The sequence below is a fragment of the Pseudophryne corroboree genome, chromosome 1, assembly GCF_028390025.1.
Source record: "Pseudophryne corroboree isolate aPseCor3 chromosome 1, aPseCor3.hap2, whole genome shotgun sequence".
Classification (NCBI taxonomy): Eukaryota; Metazoa; Chordata; class Amphibia; order Anura; family Myobatrachidae; genus Pseudophryne; species Pseudophryne corroboree.
In genome coordinates, this window is record NC_086444.1 from 637,559,917 (window position 1) to 637,580,827 (window position 20,911).

The 20,911-nt window shown below is 42.8% G+C and overlaps 1 long non-coding RNA gene across 1 annotated transcript in view; it reads left to right on the forward strand.

Moving 5' to 3' along the window:
- Positions 1-222: 222 nt before the first annotated feature.
- Positions 223-20,911, forward strand: part of LOC134930262 (uncharacterized) — a 66,854-nt gene continuing 46,165 nt past the window's right edge. The window contains exons 1-2 of the long non-coding RNA XR_010178676.1: positions 223-309; positions 2,714-2,838. This is a non-coding gene — a long non-coding RNA (uncharacterized LOC134930262). The remainder of the gene's footprint in view (positions 310-2,713; positions 2,839-20,911) is intronic.

Sequence of the window (20,911 nt, forward strand, 5' to 3'; positions counted from 1 at the left end):
CGTTGATAGGGGTGTGCCCTCTCAGGAAGTGCCGCGATTCTGAGCCATGCCCCTGTTTTTGTTACTATGGGGGCATGAACAGCGCTTTGTGAGCTGCTGACCATGCCCTGTGTCCTCTCTGCCAGTGAATAGATGCTGTGCACATGCTCACAGTGTCTATTCACTGCTGCTCTGCTAAGCAGAGCAGCGTGAGACAGTGTCTGCCAACTGCCACTCCCCCAACTGCGGGACACTGATGCCCATGGGTGGGACAATGGTACAGTCCGTGAAAAAACTGGACTGTGCCGCCAAAATCAGGACAGTTGGAAGGTATGACATAAATAACATACACAGCGCTCCTCGCCCATATTACATCTAGTAGCAGATTACATTGCATTATACACAGCACCACCCCATATTACACCCAGGTACCAGGTTACATTGCATTATACACAGTACCCTCCATATTACACCCAGTACCACATTACACACAGCATACACAGCTCCTCCATATGGGATGTAATCATGTTACCGGCGGTCGGAATCCCAACCGCTAGAAATCTCGACAGCTAGCATGCCGACCAACAGGGACTACTCCCACATGTGGATATCCACGACACCCATAGAGTGGGATTAGAACTTGTGGTGAGCGCAGCAAGCATGCAAGGGGCTTTGTTGCGCTCGCCTCCCCCGCCAACAATCTTGCGGCCGGGATTACAGCGTCAGTATGCTGTCCTCTGGGATCCCGACCGCTGGTGACCCAATCCCAACCACATATTACACTGAGCACATTACATTATACACAGCCTCTCCCCCATATTACACCCAGCACATTACATTATACACAGCCCCCTCCCCCATATTACATTATACACAGTCCCTCCCCCATATTACACCCAGCACATTACATTATACACAGTCCCTCCCCCATATTACACCCAGCACATTACATTATACACAGCTCCCTCCCCCAAATTACACCCAGCACATTACATTATACACAGCCCCTCCCCCATATTACACCCAGCACATTACATTATGCACAGTCCCCCTCCCCCATATTACATTATACACAGCCCCTCCCCCATATTACACCCAGCACATTACATTATACACAGCCCCCTCCCCTAAATTACACCCAGCACATTACATTATACACAGGCCCCTCCCCATATTACACCCAGCACATTACATTATGCACAGTCCCCCTCCCCCATATTACACCCAGCACATTACATTATGCACAGTCCCCCTCCCCCATATTACATTATACACAGCCCCTCCCCCATATTACACCCAGCACATTACATTATACACAGCACCTCCCCCATCTTACACCCAGCACATTATATTATACCAGGGACGTGCAGTCAGGGGAGGCAGGGGAGGCAGTGCCTCCCCTGTCATTAAAGATTGCACTAATACAAAGAAGGTACTTATGACACATATGCTGTGTCATAAATAACTTCTTCATAGTAATCTATTAATTTTAGTACATGAAAGTAGTTTGGGAGGCACTGATAACACTGCCTCCCGTTAACAATGGGAACGAAGATAAAGCGGGGGGCGGGGCCAAGCACTGGGCTGTAAAAGCCCATTCAAAAAAACAGGGAAAGCACCACATATAGAAGTTCGGTCTTCCCAACGTATGACAGCCCACAGGGGCACACCAACTGGTAAACCACATACCTGGAAGAACATGTTAATCGGTATTTGATAAAGATGGGCCTGCCAGTAAGAGGATGCAGAAATTGGTCCCCAGGGATAAGGTATTGGCAAGTAGTACAGGTGCATCTGATACACCCCTTTCTACTGCTACCATGGGTTAATCGATATAACCAACAAAGTCGGGTTATTCAGCAAAAAGTAAAAAATTTGTGGCCTTTAATTCAGTCAGACACTGAACTTTCCCTGGAGGATACTAGAATCATGTGCTGTTATTCCAGAAATCGTAATTTACGAGATATATTGGTTAAGGCTGATATAACAAGCACTCGTGATACCACAACCTTCCTTAGCAGTAGAAAGGGGTGTATCAGATGCACCTGTACTACTTGCCAATACCTTATCCCCGGGGACCAATTTCCGCATCCTCTTACTGGCAGGCCCATCTTTATCAAATACCGATTAACATGTTCTTCCAGGAATGTGGTTTACCAGTTGGTGTGCCCCTGTGGGCTGTCATACGTTGGGAAGACCGAACGCATGTTCAAGGAACGTATGGCAGCCCACAGATCGGCCATCAAGGCAGCCATTACTACAGGTCAGAGCGACCAACCGGTCGCTAGACACTTTCTAACAGCTAGACACCCTTTGGTGTCTTTACGATACCGTATGATAGATCATGTTCCCCAAACTTTGAGGGGAGGGAATCGAGGTCTTAGGCTGCTACGTTTAGAAACACGCTGGATTCATCAGCTAGGAACTTTACACCCCAAGGGCCTTAATGACCACTTGGGATTAAACTGTTTTTTGTAATGGCCTGCTTGTGTCAGGTTATGTGGTATTGAATGCAATTCTTTTACTAGGATGTTTGTTAATAATAGCCCATGATTGTCATATTTAGGTGATCCAGCCTAGCTATTGTTCAATTATGCAACACTTTATAACCATAGTTGTTATGCTGATATGTGCCTATTAGGGACGTTAAGTCAAAATGCTATGTGAGCTGTTAGTTAATGAAAACGAGCATTGTTACTATATGATGTGATCTTTTGTTGTTGCATTCCGGTAGCTATGGTGATGGGGAGCACAGCGATGACGCATCGGCTGATGACGTCACGCGCTATGCGCAGCCCATCCGGGAACTGGTCCCGCCAACGGAGCAGCGTCTTCTCACGGGTGCACGAGGGTATTTAGGTAAGTGTTTGTTGTAATGTTTTGTAATACCTGACGAAAGTGCCACAATAAACGGCACTGAAACGTTGCATACGACTGTGCTACATAAGAGTGATTTGTCAAGACGCCAGGAGTGCTGCATACTTCTACCTTTGTATTTATCCTACTATACATGCGGGCACCCGGCGCAGATGGGAAGCATTAAGTGAGAGCCGGACATTGCAACGATTATATATATATATATATATATATATATATATGTGAGTGAGTGTGTATATATATTATATAATTGATTGATATATATATATATCAATCAATCAATCAATCACATGGACGTAGTGCAGAAGGGCAGAAGAGCCAGTGCCTCCCCAGCCAATGACCTCACCGCACGTCACTGCATTATACACAGCCCCTCCCCCATCTTACACCCAGCACATTACATCATACACAGCCCCTCCCCCATATTACACCCAGCACATTACATTATACACAGCCCCTCCCCATATTACACCCAGCACATTACATTATACACAGCCCCCCTCCCCCATATTACATTATACACAGCCCCTCCCCCATATTACACCCAGCACATTACATTATACACAGCCCCTCCCCCATATTACACCCAGTACATTACATTATACACAGCAGCAGGGATGCTAACTTACCCCTCAGGACCACTGAATATTGCCTGAATCCTCCTTAAGTTTTAGGAATTGATCTACAACAGCAGAAGAAACACATGTTAAATGTTGTACTGCTAAGATTAAAATTGTGATATCACCTCAAAGACCTGTACCTAAGCCATATGGAAAAACCACCTATTTGCAATGAGTACAACTCATACGGCCTTCTGCAAACCTCAGCATAGGCCATCTGAGGGTAGAAAATCCTAACCATTAATACTCCTGAGCTAAGTGTCGTCCAGGGGTGGCCTCTACTTCTGTCGCTATGATATTTCTGGAATACCTACTCACTCCTAATACGGCTTCTAGTGAGTACCAGAAAACAAATGCACCATACCACATACTGTCACTGCAATAAAAAGCCTATATTAGAGTACCGTATATACTCGAGTATGAGCTGACTTTTTCAGCACTTTTTTGTGTGCTGAAAAAGCCCCCTCGGCTTATACTCGAGTCAGTGGGAAGGAGGGACATGGAGGGCACAGCGCGCGCCTCTCCTGTGTCCCTCCTGCGTCCCTCCTGCGTCTCCGGCAGCAGCGGCGGGTCTATTAAATGAAGTACCCGTTCGTGAGCTCTTATTGGCTCACGAACCGGCACTTCATTTAACACACACACGCCGCTGCCGCCGGAGACACAGGAGGGACACAGGAGAGGCGCGCCCTGTGCCCTCCGTGTCCCTCCTTCACAAAACAGCGTGGGAGCGGCGGAGGGTAAGTTGTAACTGGCACTGGGGGAGCATATTTGGCACTGGGGGGGGGCATATGTGGCACTGAGGGGGCATATCTGGCAGTATGAGGGGCATATCTGGCACAGTTGAGGCATATCTGGCACTATGAGGGCATATCTGGTACTGTGGGGGCATATCTGGCACTGTGGGGGCATATCTGGCAGTATGAAGGCATATCTGGCACTGTTGGGGCATATCTGGCACTATGAAGGCATATCTGGAACTGTGGGGGCATATCTGGAACTGTGGGGGCATATCTGGAACTATGAGGGCTGTGTACGGCTAGAGCTGCATTTCCCACCCTAGGCTTATACTAGAGTCAATAAGTTTTCCCAGGTTTTTGTGGTAAAATTAGGTGCCTCGGCTTATATTCGGGTCGACTTATACTCGAGTATATACGGTAACTTACTTACTTACTTACTTACTTACTTACTTACTTACATGTTCTTAACATAAAACAACAGCTTAGAAGACTAAACAAACAGCACTCTACAGAACAATATAACACAACAACAATGCATATCACAACCTGCAACTATGACTATCAAATACAAGATAAACACTAACTATATGAAGAATTAGTAATCAAAATACAGTATAAACCAGGGGTGGGGAACCTCCGGCCCGCGGGCCGTATAAGGCCCGCGAAGCCGTTTGGTCCGGCCCACCAGCTTGTGTCAGTGAGACACGCTGCCGCTCAGTCCGGCGGCAGCGTGTCTCAGCTGTCAGAACAGGGAGGAGAGCGCGGCTGTCGGGTGGGAGCGGCGGCGTGTATGACTTGAAACCAGCCGCCGGTTCGTGAGCCAATCAGAGCTCGCGGACCGGCAGCCAATCAGAAGCCGCTGCTGCCGGTCCGCGAGCTCTGATTGGCTCTCGAACCGGCGGCTGGTTTCAAATCCTACATGCCGCCGCCGCCCAACATAGCCGCGCTCTCCTCCGTGTCCCGCTGAAAGCAGCACGGTAAGCAGCACGGAGGGGAGAGGGGGGGCAGGGCATCTGTATACCTGGCACTGTGGGGGTCATCTGTATACCTGGCACTGTGAGGGGCATTTGTATACCTGGCACTGTGAGGGGCATTTGTATACCTGGCACTGTGAGGGGCATCTGTATACCTGGCACTGTGAGGGGCATCTGTATACCTGGCACTGTGAGGGGCATCTGTATACCTGGCACTGTGAGGGGCATTTGTATACCTGGCACTGTGAGGGGCAATTGTGGATCTGGCACCGCACTATTGGGGGCATATGTGTATGGGGCCTCAATAAAATAAATACTTAAATTCCCGGCACTGCGGAGGAGAGAGGAATAAGGTTTGGGGCAGAACTAGGTATAAGCTGGACCAGCGCTACCAAAAGGCAGCTTTAGGCAGCTGCCTATGGGCACCGGCACTTGAAGGGCGGTGCGGAGTGCTTAAAAAAAAAACAAGTAAGACACCACCCGCTCTCTGCTCACCATGTCTGGGGCTGTTCGCGAGGGGGGACAGATCGGCTTCCCTCCTCCCCTGCTGCGTCGCTTGCTCCCACCCGCCCTGATGATCGGGGGCGGCACCTTCACACAGGGAGGAAAGGAAAGGGCTTCTTCAACAACAGTGAGCCGATCTGTCCCCCCTCGCGAACAGCATGGAGCACCAGAGCAAAGCCCCTAAAGCACTGTGTTGGTTCCTTTCGTGGTTGTGAAGAAACAGTACAAGTGAGTAGCTGTCTTTACCGGGAGAACATTACCAACACTTGTTGTTTGCCACATGCTTCTAATTATGTTCTATTTCACGGTTAACATACATCTCCGCCCCTCACAGCGAAGCAGCAGCAGGCTGGCCCCGGCGTCTCCTCCTTCCTGCAGCCGGAAGGACCAATGGCTGGGTTGCTAGGGGGAGGAGCAATTTGACTTCCGGTGCCAGGATGCCTTAACAGAGGTATGCCGTGGGGAGGGTAGCCGGTTTCAGCGGCACGGGGCAGTGGGTTGGGGCGGTTGGCGTTAAGAAGCCCATAGGCTTCTATAGGGTTACCCTATGCGTTGAAAATGCGGCGGTCGGGGCTTAGTACATATGAAAATGCGGTAAAACCCTCCGAAAACTGAGGTTTTACCGCATTTTTCCCTTTAGTACATCCTAAACACCAGCTGTAAGCCCCTACTCCTGCCACCAGCCGCAAGCTCATACCCTCCCCCACCACACACCGCCTGACCAGAAAGCAGCTGAGATAGGAGCCATCAATTACTACCGGCACTGCTGCAGCTCCAGCCCCTTAAGCAGAGAAAGTTGCTGGCGGGTGCAATTTAACTGAGCACTGCACCAACACAACCAGAAACCCCAGCCAATTAGCAAAGCAGATCGAGGCCGGGTATAGCCCACTACTTCAGTGCTTCCCCCAATTGACAGCCCATCAGACTGGTCACCGGAATCAGGGAGTGATAGTCCACAGCCAGCATCTGAACCCCCATCCTGTGATATTAATCAATGGTTTTAGGTTTATAATCCTTGAAGTGGAGGGGAGGGTGGGGATATATCAGATAGGAATCTACTTTAGTGAAAAAAGCCTGTAATTGCCTCACTGATACTTTCCCCCCCCAAGGATTATACTGCTAACATCCCCGAGTGGCAATAAATACAACCATGAGGGTCATTCCGAGTTGTTCGTTCGTTATATTTTTCTCGCAACGGAGCAATTAGTCGCTAATGCGCATGCGCAATGTCCGCAGTGCGACTGCGCCAAGTAAATTTGCTATGCAGTTAGGAATTTTACTCACGGCATTACGAGGTTTTTTCTTCGTTCTGGTGATCGTAATGTGATTGACAGGAAGTGGGTGTTTCTGGGCGGAAACTGGCCGTTTTATGGGTGTGTGCAAAAAAACGCTACCGTTTCTGGGAAAAACGCGGGAGTGGCTGGAGAAACGGAGGAGTGTCTGGCCGAACGCTGGGAGTGTTTGTGACGTCAAACCAGGAACGAAACTGACTGAACTGATCGCAGTTGCCGAGTAAGTGTGGAGCTACTCAGAAACTGCTAAGAAGTGTCTATTCGCAATTCTGCTAATCTTATGTTCGCAATTTTGATAAGCTAAGATTCACTCCCAGTAGGCGGCGGCTTAGCGTGTGCAAAGCTGCTAAAAGCAGCTTGCGAGCGAACAACTCGGAATGAGGGCCCATATGTGGAGCTAGACATGAGCATGACACGCCCCCTCAGCGGCGCTGCACATTCTACTGTCAGCTAAAATCTCCGTGGAACTAGTTCTATCTATCTACGGGATGCCGGTGTCTGTATTGTGGGAGACCACCGGTCACATAACCGCATTCCCTCTGTGTCTATGTCCCCTTTTCCATCTGTACCTCTGAAACTATCTTCATTTGTCTCCTTGTGTGCCTCTATCCCTTTCCTACCTCCTCATGTGTGTGTCTGCCACCCCCTCCTCACTCCCTATATCTGGCAGCTGCCATCAGAAGTGGTGAAGAACAAGACCGTGTACATTGCCACGTAAATGATCAATTAGTACAATTTTGTGTGTGCATATATATATATATTATATATGTAGGTATTTTATTTTTAAGAGGGGGTGCTGAAGATTTGCCTAGGCTTCTGAGAAACCTTGCACTGGACCTGGGTGTAAGGAAAGCCTAAGGTTATATATCTCTATGTCAGTGGCAGAACTAGCGAGCAGGGGGCCCATGTGCGACAAAATGCTTTGCCCCCCCATCATCCCATCCAAGTCCACCCCCTCGCCCCTGGAGAGGATCTGGTGAGGGGGACCTGCTCAGGGCCAGGGAAACGGATACCTAGCAACAGTGCCGTAATTAGACATTTTAGCGCTGTGTGCAAGAAACGGCATCGGAGCCCCCCACTCCATGTAAAACAGGGGCAGTGCGCGCCGCAGGCGTGCGCAAAAATAATAGGGGCATGGCTTAGTGGGGAAGGGGTGTGGCCACAAAATAATACCAATTCATATAACGGTGCACAGTAGTCTCCATTATTCAAATTACGCCGCACGGTAGCTCCACTACACCACGTAGAGCCCCTTTTACAACTTACGGCAGACATATTCCCCTTTTTACACATTACGACAGACAGCGTCAACCTTTTACACATTACGGCAGACAGCGTCCCCTTTTTTACACATTACAGCAGACAGCGTCCCATTTTTACACATTACGGCAGACAGCGTCCCATTTTTACACATTACGGCAACAGCGTCCCCTTTTTACACATTACGGCAGACAGCGTCCCCCTTTTTTTACACATTACGGCAGACAGCGTCCCCTTTTTTACACATTACGGCAGACAGCGTCCCCTTTTTTACACATTTGCAGACAGCAAACAGAATAGATGATAGTTAGATAGATAAATAGATAGATTATACTTACTGTTTCCGCTGGCTCAGGCTCCTGGTGCAGCTTCTGGCAGATCCTGGGCAGGGGAGAAGAAGGAGGAGGGAGGGGACTAGGGTGCCACAGCAGCGCATTGTAATTGGTGGAGGCGCTGCTGCTGCTGTCCCTCTCCTTCACCACAGGCTGCCCTCCGCCGCTGTGAATGCTGGGAAGCGCATCCCAGCATTCACAGCAGTGGAGGGCAGCCTATGGTGAAGGAGAGGGCCAGCAGCAGCAGCACCTCCACCAATTACACAGCGCTGCTGCGGCTCCATCCTCCACCTCCCTCCTCCTCCTCACCGTAATCGGTGCGCTCCTGTCCTCGGCGGTGGCACACAGCGGCAGCCAGGCGGCATGTAATGAGTCAGTTTGACTCATTACATGCAGCTCTGGCTACGGGCCCCTGGACAGTTGCGGGCCCCTGTGCAAGGCACTGCCTGCACTGGCGGTAGTTCCGCCACTGCTCTATGTTCTATGTCCACGTCTCGAGGCCCAAAGCCAGATAGCTGTGTTGAGAATGGGCAGGAAGGCTTAAAGGCTTAGGCATGGGAAAATCCGTTAACCTAGTTGAGCCTGGCGGTTTAGCAGAGCCTGCTTGGGGCAAGTAAATCCTGGGGACAGATGACAGTCAGACCTGTCCTCTGCAGCTTCCTGGTTCCATGGTGGACCTCTCTCCTTGATGACTTCTTGCTCTCTACCATTGGATTAACATAACAAACTGCATATTTTATGTATACAGGTTGAGTCTCCCTTATCCAAAATGCTTGGGACCGGATGTATTTTGGATATCGGATTTTTCCGTATTTTGGAATAATTGCATACCATAATGAGATATCATGGTGATGGGACCTAAATCTAAGCACAGAATGCATTTATGTTACATATACACCTTATACACACAGCTTGAAGGTCATTTTAGCCAATATTTTTAATAACTTTGTGCATTAAACAAAGTGTGTGTATATTCACACAATTCATTTATGTTTCATATACACCTTATACACACAGCCTGAAGGTCATTTAATACAATATTTTTAATAACTTTGTGTATTAAACAAAGTTTGTGTACATTGAGCCATCAAAAAACAAAGGTTTCACTATCTCGCTCTCACTTAAAAAAGTCCGTATTTCGGAATATTCCGTATTTCGGAATATTTGGATATGGGATGCTCAACCTGTACATCCATTTGAAAGGGATGTGACAACTACAGTATGTTTCATGCCCCAAATGATTCACTATTCATAGTAATGATTGGTTCTTTGTAGCATGCCCTGAATGATCAACCTTAGTGGCCTGTGATTGATATCTTTTGTATCTAGATAAGCCATCTGTAAAGGATGCCACAGGCACAATGGTGGTCATTCCGAGTTGTTCGCTCGTTGCCGATTTTCGCTATGCTGCTATTTGCTGCTAAATGCGCATGCACATGGTACTTAGCGCGCATGCGCTAAGTTATTTAACACAAAATTTAGTAGATTAGCTGGTGTTAGTGCAGCACTTTTCAGTCGCACTGCTGATCGGGGAGTGATTGACAGGAAAGAGGTATTTCTGGGAGGTAACTGAGCGTTTTCCGAGAGTGTGCTAAAAAACGCAGGCGTGCCAGGGAAAAATGAAGGAGTGGCTGGAGAAACGGGGGAGTGGCTGGCCGAACGCAGGGCGTGTTTGTGACATCAAACCAGGAACTAAACGGACTGAGGTGATCGCAATCTAGGAGTAGGTCTGGAGCTACTCAGAAACTGCAGGAAAATATTTAGTAGCAGTTCTGCTAATCTTTCGTTCGCTATTCTGCTAAGCCAAGATACACTCCCAGAGGGCGGCGGCTTAGCGTTTGCAATGCTGCTAAAAGCAGCTAGCAAGCGGACAACTCGGAATGAGGGCCAATGCCACTTTTAAACTGCTGCTGATCGCTGTCAGACGCATTTTTCCTTCCACATTCTTGAACATTCTACAATGACATACTCAACCAGACAAAAAGTAAAAAATCTTTTGCTGCGCCTGTGTATAATAATCTATTACAGATAAATTGAACCTGGAGCTTATGGCGTGGACAACACGTTCGCCACTATGAGGAGATGTGCAATACTCCTACAGGGTTAACCAAATAGAGAATATAAATAGAGGCGCTCATGAAAATTACACACCAAAATTTCACAGGTTCAATATCAACCAAGGAATCAAAATATGTAAATATAAAATATATATATTTATTAATGATAATGTAAAAATACTATTACATAATAGATAATTCACAAATAATATTCCTTACGACTTTAGCATGATTTGTGAGATACAAAAATGTAAAAAACACATGAATTATCTAAGCTTTGATAATGTATTAAGTATCCTTGAAATATCACTGAACTATATGATTTGAACATGCAAAGAGTATGTATCAGAATGTTGCAGTCTTTTTAGAAACACTGTTGCCACAGCTGCTAGATGTAAATCCTGAATATATCACAGTGGCTGCACGTATTGAAAATTGTCAGCATAGATTAATATACGAAATACCTCTCCATAAGGGCTGGTGAACCCGAGCGTCCCCGGGTGAGTCCAAGAATTTGCCCAGTTGGTAGAGAAGCTGGAGGGTACGTGTGGTATCTGGATACGTCAGCCGGCTGCAAGGTTTATTTAATTAACCTGCTGGTTCCACCTTGCGAGTGCTGTGCAGATAATCGTGGGCGGCAGGTATATGGCTGCTGAATCGGATGGTGTCTTAAGCCCAGCTGTATGAGGAAAACTTCCTTCCAGACTACCTGGACGTGCACCGTCCGCCGGTAGAGAACGGGGTGGAAAATGCTGGAGACAATTGCCGTGACCGCACAGCGCCTGCGGCTGATCGTGAAGCCAAATAAAAAGCCGCCCGCGGCTGCCGTTAGTAAGAGCCGGATGAGATGGCTGTGACCTGAGAGCGTCCTGGATACAGGTGTTCAGTGACGTGCAAAAGGGGGAGGAGTCCTGACGCGTTTCGTCACGTGACCCGTGACTTTTTCAAAGATGACTCCTTTTGCACAGTGTATGTAATTTAAAGGGCTCTTAATTATGCCTCCACAGATGTAACTAATCAATATAATCATACACCAATGGTAACACATGCACTTATATATAGATTCCTTAGCTGTTTAAATAACAATCTATCTAGTTACGTAACTTAACATTATAAAACCTAATGGAATAGAGTATATTAAAAAATGTATATGTTAAAAAACACACATAATGGCGGAGCTAACACATAAATCCATAAAAATAAAAATAAAATAGAGTGTCATAGACACGAAAAACGGTGTTAATGTAATATATTATAACGTATATCCCAGCTGTAATTCACAATGCACCCTATTGGTGCTGGGAGCTTATATATATATTGAGGATTTTCAGAACCTTATATAATAAAAAAACCCATAATCATTATAAAGAAAGACCACAGTAAGAAATATATATATTATAAATATACAGAGGAACTGTTATATCTGAGAGATATCCTTTGTATAGCAATGTCAAAAGGTTAAATAGAAAGACATAAGAAATTGATATGATGATATTATCAATATTTCCAAAACATATATAAATGTCTGGCAAATATTATACATAACCCATTAAAATAATATTTAAATACAATTACATGAAGATTAAGCATAAAATTATAAATAATAATCATAATAATATTCCTGCTAAACATAGAATTATTTGAAGAGTATCAAAGAGACCTGAAGTGTACAAATACCCATAATTAGAACAGAGACACTATTATATAATAATGATGGAATAAAGAACCTTTCAATATATATTTGTACAACTACCAATTTGTTCTCATGGACCAGAGAGGCAGAGAAATATGGCAATGTTCAGTAAAGAACATTACCAGTCAATCTTGATACACTCATTGAGGCCACCAGGAGCGAATGACCCCAATCTGTGTATCCAAAAATTCTCCCTGCGGCAAAGCCTGCCAAATCTGTCTCCCCCCCTACACGTAGGGCTAATGGTCTCAATGTCTATTAGCTTCAGGTCTTTTGGATCTCTATTGTGGAAATGAAAAAAGTGTTTTGAGACCCCATGATTCAGGAAACCCTTTATGATGTTGCGTCTATGTTCTAAAAAGCGGACTTTTAGCTTGCGCGTCGTTCTCCCTATATACTGGAGCCCACAAGGGCAAACCAGCATATATATAATGTATTCGCTATTACAATTGATAAATGATTTTATAGGATATTTATCTCCCCGAGATGATTCAAAAAAGGGCAGGTTATTCTGAATATGAGAACATGTGGTGCAGTTTCCTGCACCACATCTATAGCAACCATTGGGTGTACTCCTGAGCCAAGAGACTGACGAATTTTGCATTTTATTATCCCCCATTCTTTTATCCACAAAAAGGCTGGGGGCAAGATGTTGTGTCAAATTTTCTGATCTTTTAAAAATGACAGAGGGAGAATGGCCTATGACTGGTTTAAGAATCTTATCCGTCAGTAAAATCGGGAAATTATTGATCAAAACCTTTTTTATTTTCCCAGAAGCACTATTATATTTAGAGAAGAAATGTGGTAAATCTTCTTTAAAAGCCGTATTCCCAGTCTTATATCTGAGGAGCTGAGTCCGATCAAGTTTATTAGCTTTTTCCAAAGCTGAATTAATTAGATCTATGGGATATCCTCTATCTCTAAAGGCACCCACAAGTTCGAGGGCTTGTGTATTGAAATCCCCCTGGTTGCTGCAATTGCGACGCAATCGTCGCAGTTGTCCCAATGGGATATTTCTCATCCAGGGTTTAAAATGCATGCTGTCAAAATGAAGGAAGTTGTAGTTATCGACTTCTTTCCTGTAAGTCTTAGTTACTATATTGTCTTCCAATATTGAGATAGTGATATCGAGAAAGGAAGCGGACCTCTTATCTACTGTACATGTGAACTGTAAATTAAACTCATTATTATTAAGAAGTGAAATTAGAAAAATGTGAACAATCTCCATCAAAGATAAAAAACAAATCATCTATATAACGGCCATAGAAGACGAGGTCCGCGCCCAAGTCCCTCCCCCACACACGGGCGTCTTCAAAGGCGCCCATATATAAGTTAGCGAAACTAGGCGCGAACCTCGTCCCCATGGCCGTCCCCAGTGTTTGTAAATAATAAGTGTTATTGAAGAAAAAATAATTGTGAGATAAAATGAACGATATTGAGTCTACAATAAATTTTTGAAGTCTTTCTGATAGAGAATCTGATTTCTTTAAATATTGTTCAATAATGGCTACTCCCTTAGCATGGGGAATATTAGAATAAAGAGCGCTTACGTCACATGTGACAAAAAAGTATGTGTCTTTCCACTTAATTTCCGAAATCGAATTCAAAAAGGAGGTGGTATCTTTGATGTGCGAACGCAGTGAAGTGGCATGTGGCTGTAAAAAGAAATCAACAAAATGTGATAAATTGGCTGTGAGGGATCCAACACCAGAAATAATAGGACGACCAGGAGGTGTAGTAAGTGATTTATGAATTTTGGGGAGGTGATAATAAGTGGGTGTGATGGGGTGTGAAGGGATCAAATAGTTCGTTTCCTCTCTAGTTATAACTCCATCATTAAATGCATCCTGTACAAGTGTGGTGAGGGAGGCCAAAAAGATCTTGGTAGGATTGCCCATCAATTTAGTGTAAACCTCAACGTCACCCAATTGCCTATTGGCCTCTAGAAGGTAATCAGGTGTATCCTGAATAACGATACCCCCTCCCTTGTCCGCTGGCTTAATGACAAGGGAGGGGTCTCTCATTAGCTTCTGTAATGATTTCCTTTCTCTTGAGTGTAAGTTCTGTTTATATTTGACAATCCTTGCGGCATATAGCATCAAAATCATCCAAAGTTTTTTTATAGAAAATATCAATCTGTGGGCTCTTATATTGCAGAGGAAAAAATTGGGACTTGTTTCTGAATTTATTAAGTCTCTCTCCAGGTCTGGCCGTGCTATATAGCGGAGTCTGACCTGAGGACATGTTGCTCTCCAATTGTAGTGACTCAAGTAATTCAATGGCAACATAATCTTGATCATCCAATATAATGGATGAACCTGTTATTTGCATCTAATCTAATTTTTTGGAAGCAATATATCTTTTTCTCGTTAATGAGCGAACATATCTGTTCAGATCAACAAATAAATTAAACTGGTCTGGAGGTTTGGTGGGTGCAAATTTAAGACCTCGACTCAAAAGTTTCTGATCATCCATGCTAAGCTCAATTGATGACAGATTATATATATTGGATTGTTTCAGTATCTCACGTCTCGCTTTTTTTCTCTGCACTCTATATCCTCCTCGTTGGCCTCTATGCTTGGGTCTCTTCCTCTTTTTGGAGTGTTTATTCTTAATGAGCTGTACCTGTTCTGATGATGATAGGGGGACAAAGCTCGATCGCTTTGATTCTGTTTCTCTAAAAAAAATGGATTATTTGTTTTTTGTTGTGATGAATAAATAGCATTGGTGTTGAGACGGAATTTTTGTTTCGGTCTCACAACCATAGCTTCCGCTTGATAACCATCCTGTACATTTTGGGAGAATCTCTCTTTCTGATAGTTAACAGATTGTCGTCTCTGAGACATACGGGAATTGGAGCGGTTAAATTGTTGTTGTCTCCAGTTGGACCTACTACGGGGTCTCCCTCTAGAGTTCTGTTTCTTATTGTAAGTACGTACCTGATTGTTGGTATAATCATCGTTGTCTCTTTCAAATTTACGTTTTTTTCCATCTATGATCTCCCTCTCAAATACTTCTAATTTATGATTTAATTTTTGATCATTATGTTTATATTGTGGATGTTCTGAATAAGTTAATAATAATTTTTTAGTTTCCTCTATTTCTTTAGAAATGGAATTAATTTTATCACTGCGATAATTGATGAGTAAACCCATCAGGGCAAATGAGCACCCATCAAGTAGAGCATCCCATTTATCTTTTAAACTGGGATCATCTATAAATGATAAAGTTTTAAAAACCCTGTAGGAGTATTGCACATCTCCTCATAGTGGCGAACGTGTTGTCCACGCCATAAGCTCCAGGTTCAATTTATCTGTAATAGATTATTATACACAGGCGCAGCAAAAGATTTTTTACTTTTTGTCTGGTTGATTTAGTGTTGGTTTGCAGCAGCCAGTGTTAATTTGTATCTATTTAAAATTGTTGATTGATTAATTGTTAATCATATTTTTTATTTATTTCAAATGGCGGAGCTAACTTGTTTTTCTGAAAGATTAAAAAGGAGACAGCAATATGTGGAGGAACTCAATGATACTAGTGAGATTATGATTTCCTCAACGATACCGACTGATAGAGATAAGGAATTTAATACCTTATTTTATAAATTAGAGGATTTGCTAAAAGCTGAAACACGTCATTGGTGGGATATGGTTACCCTCCAAAAATATGTAAAAAGCCAAAAAATCCCTAGAGGGCTAAGGATTTTTAAAACTTTATCATTTATAGATGATCCCAGTTTAAAAGATAAATGGGATGCTCTACTTGATGGGTGCTCATTTGCCCTGATGGGTTTACTCATCAATTATCGCAGTGATAAAATTAATTCCATTTCTAAAGAAATAGAGGAAACTAAAAAATTATTATTAACTTATTCAGAACATCCACAATATAAACATAATGATCAAAAATTAAATCATAAATTAGAAGTATTTGAGAGGGAGATCATAGATGGAAAAAAACGTAAATTTGAAAGAGACAACGATGATTATACCAACAATCAGGTACGTACTTACAATAAGAAACAGAACTCTAGAGGGAGACCCCGTAGTAGGTCCAACTGGAGACAACAACAATTTAACCGTTCCAATTCCCGTATGTCTCAGAGACGACAATCTGTTAACTATCAGAAAGAGAGATTCTCCCAAAATGTACAGGATGGTTATCAAGCGGAAGCTATGGTTGTGAGACCGAAACAAAAATTCCGTCTCAACACCAATGCTATTTATTCATCACAACAAAAAACAAATAATAATCCAGTTTTTTTAGAGAAACAGAATCAAAGCGATCGAGCTTTGTCCCCCTATCATCATCAGAACAGGTACAGCTCATTAAGAATAAACACTCCAAAAAGAGGAAGAGACCCAAGCATAGAGGCCAACGAGGAGGATATAGAGTGCAGAGGAAAAAAGCGAGACGTGAGATACTGAAACAATCCAATATATATAATCTGTCATCAATTGAGCTTAGCATGGATGATAAGAAACTTTTGAGTCGAGGTCTTAAATTTGCACCCACCAAACCTCTAGACCAGTTTAATTTATTTGTTGATCTGAACAGATATGTTCGCTCATTAACGAGAAAAAGATATTTTGCTTCCAAAAAATTAGATAAGATGCAAATAACAGGTTCATCCATTATATTGGATGATCAAGATTATGTTGCCATTGAATTACTTGAGTCACTACAATTGGAGAGCAACATGTCCTCAGGTCAGACTCCGCTATATAGCACGGCCAGACCTGGAGAGAGACTTAATAAATTCAGAAACAAGTCCCAATTTTTTCCTCTGCAATATAAGAGCCCACAGATTGATATTTTCTATAAAAAAAACTTTGGATGATTTTGATGCTATATGCCGCAAGGAAGCAAGGATTGTCAAATATAAACAGAACTTACACTCAAGAGAAAGGAAATCATTACAGAAGCTAATGAGAGACCCCTCCCTTGTCATTAAGCCAGCGGACAAGGGAGGGGGTATCGTTATTCAGGATACACCTGATTACCTTCTAGAGGCCAATAGGCAATTGGGTGACGTTGAGGTTTACACTAAATTGATGGGCAATCCTACCAAGATCTTTTTGGCCTCCCTCACCACACTTGTACAGGATGCATTTAATGATGGAGTTATAACGAGAGAGGAAACAAACTATTTGATCCCTTCACACCCCATCACACCCACTTATTATCACCTCCCCAAAATTCATAAATCACTTACTACACCTCCTGGTCGTCCTATTATTTCTGGTGTTGGATCCCTCACAGCCAATTTATCACATTTTGTTGATTTCTTTTTACAGCCACATGCCACTTCACTGCGTTCGCACATCAAAGATACCACCTCCTTTTTGAATTCGATTTCGGAAATTAAGTGGAAAGACACATACTTTTTTGTCACATGTGACGTAAGCGCTCTTTATTCTAATATTCCCCATGCTAAGGGAGTAGCCATTATTGAACAATATTTAAAGAAATCAGATTCTCTATCAGAAAGACTTCAAAAATTTATTGTAGACTCAATATCGTTCAATTTATCTCACAATTATTTTTTCTTCAATAACACTTATTATTTACAAACACTGGGGACGGCCATGGGGACGAGGTTCGCGCCTAGTTTCGCTAACTTATATATGGGCGCCTTTGAAGACGCCCGTGTGTGGGGGAGGGACTTGGGCGCGGACCTCGTCTTCTATGGCCGTTATATAGATGATTTGTTTTTTATCTTTGATGGAGATTGTTCACATTTTTCTAATTTCACTTCTTAATAATAATGAGTTTAATTTACAGTTCACATGTACAGTAGATAAGAGGTCTGCTTCCTTTCTCGATATCACTATCTCAATATTGGAAGACAATATAGTAACTAAGACTTACAGGAAAGAAGTCGATAACTACAACTTCCTTCATTTTGACAGCATGCATTTTAAACCCTGGATGAGAAATATCCCGTTGGGACAACTGCGACGATTGCGTCGCAATTGCAGCAACCAGGGGGATTTCAATACACAAGCCCTCGAACTTGTGGGTGCCTTTAGAGATAGAGGATATCCCATAGATCTAATTAATTCAGCTTTGGAAAAAGCTAATAAACTTGATCGGACTCAGCTCCTCAGATATAAGACTGGGAATACGGCTTTTAAAGAAGATTTACCACATTTCTTCTCTAAATATAATAGTGCTTCTGGGAAAATAAAAAAGGTTTTGATCAATAATTTCCCGATTTTACTGACGGATAAGATTCTTAAACCAGTCATAGGCCATTCTCCCTCTGTCATTTTTAAAAGATCAGAAAATTTGACACAACATCTTGCCCCCAGCCTTTTTGTGGATAAAAGAATGGGGGATAATAAAATGCAAAATTCGTCAGTCTCTTGGCTCAGGAGTACACCCAATGGTTGCTATAGATGTGGTGCAGGAAACTGCACCACATGTTCTCATATTCAGAATAACCTGCCCTTTTTTGAATCATCTCGGGGAGATAAATATCCTATAAAATCATTTATCAATTGTAATAGCGAATACATTATATATATGCTGGTTTGCCCTTGTGGGCTCCAGTATATAGGGAGAACGACGCGCAAGCTAAAAGTCCGCTTTTTAGAACATAGACGCAACATCATAAAGGGTTTCCTGAATCATGGGGTCTCAAAACACTTTTTTCATTTCCACAATAGAGATCCAAAAGACCTGAAGCTAATAGACATTGAGACCATTAGCCCTACGTGTAGGGGGGGAGACAGATTTGGCAGGCTTTGCCGCAGGGAGAATTTTTGGATACACAGATTGGGGTCACTCGCTCCTGGTGGCCTCAATGAGTGTATCAAGATTGACTGGTAATGTTCTTTACTGAACATTGCCATATTTCTCTGCCTCTCTGGTCCATGAGAACAAATTGGTAGTTGTACAAATATATATTGAAAGGTTCTTTATTCCATCATTATTATATAATAGTGTCTCTGTTCTAATTATGGGTATTTGTACACTTCAGGTCTCTTTGATACTCTTCAAATAATTCTATGTTTAGCAGGAATATTATTATGATTATTATTTATAATTTTATGTTTATGTTTAATCTTCATGTAATTGTATTTAAATATTATTTTAATGGGTTATATATAATATTTGCCAGACATTTATATATGTTTTGGAAATATTGATAATATCATCATATCAATTTCTTATGTCTTTCTATTTAACCTTTTGACATTGCTATACAAAGGATATCTCTCAGATATAACAGTTCCTCTGTATATTTATATTATATATATTTCTTACTGTGGTCTTTCTTTATAATGATTATGTTTTTTTTTATTATTATATAAGGTTCTGAAAATCCTCAATATATATATAAGCTCCCAGCACCAATAGGGTGCATTGTGAATTACAGCTTGGATATACGTTATAATATATTACATTAACACCGTTTTTCGTGTCTATGACACTCTATTTTATTTTTATTTTTATGGATTTATGTGTTAGCTCCGCCATTATGTGTGTTTTTTAACATATACATTTTTTAATATACTCTATTCCATTAGGTTTTATAATGTTTAAGGTACGTAACTAGATAGATTGTTATTTAAACAGCCAAGGAATCTATATATAAGTGCATGTGTTACCATTGGTGTATGATTATATTGATTAGTTACATCTGTGGAGGCATAATTAAGAGCCCTTTAAATTACATACACTGTGCAAAAGGAGTCATCTTTGAAAAAGTCACGGGTCACGTGATGAAACGCGTCAGTACTCCTCCCCCTTTTGCAATTCACTGAACACCTGTATCCAGGACGCTCTCAGGTCACAGCCATCTCATCCGGCTCTTACTAACGGCAGCCGCGGGCGGCTTTTTATTTGGCTTCACGATCAGCCGCAGGCGCTGTGCGGTCACGGCAATTGTCTCCAGCATTTTCCACCCCGTTCTCTACCGGCGGACAGTGCACGTCCAGGTAGTCTGGAAGGAAGTTTTCCTCATACAGCTGGGCTTAAGACACCATCCGATTCAGCAGCCATATACCTGCCGCCCACGATTATCTGCACAGCACTCGCAAGGTGGAACCAGCAGGTTAATTAAATAAACCTTGCAGCCGGCTGACGTATCCAGATACCACACGTACCCTCCAGCTTCTCTACCAACTGGGCAAATTCTTGGACTCACCCGGGGACGCTCGGGTTCACCAGCCCTTATGGAGAGGTATTTCGTATATTAATCTATGCTGACAATTTTCAATACGTGCAGCCACTGTGATATATTCAGGATTTACATCTAGCAGCTGTGGCAACAGTGTTTCTAAAAAGACTGCAACATTCTGATACATACTCTTTGCATGTTCAAATCATATAGTTCAGTGATATTTCAAGGATACTTAATACATTATCAAAGCTTAGATAATTCATGTGTTTTTTACATTTTTGTATCTCACAAATCATGCTAAAGTCGTAAGGAATATTATTTGTGAATTATCTATTATGTAATAGTATTTTTACATTATCATTAATAAATATATATATTTTATATTTACATATTTTGATTCCTTGGTTGATATTGAACCTGTGAAATTTTGGTGTGTGATTTTCATGAGACCCTCT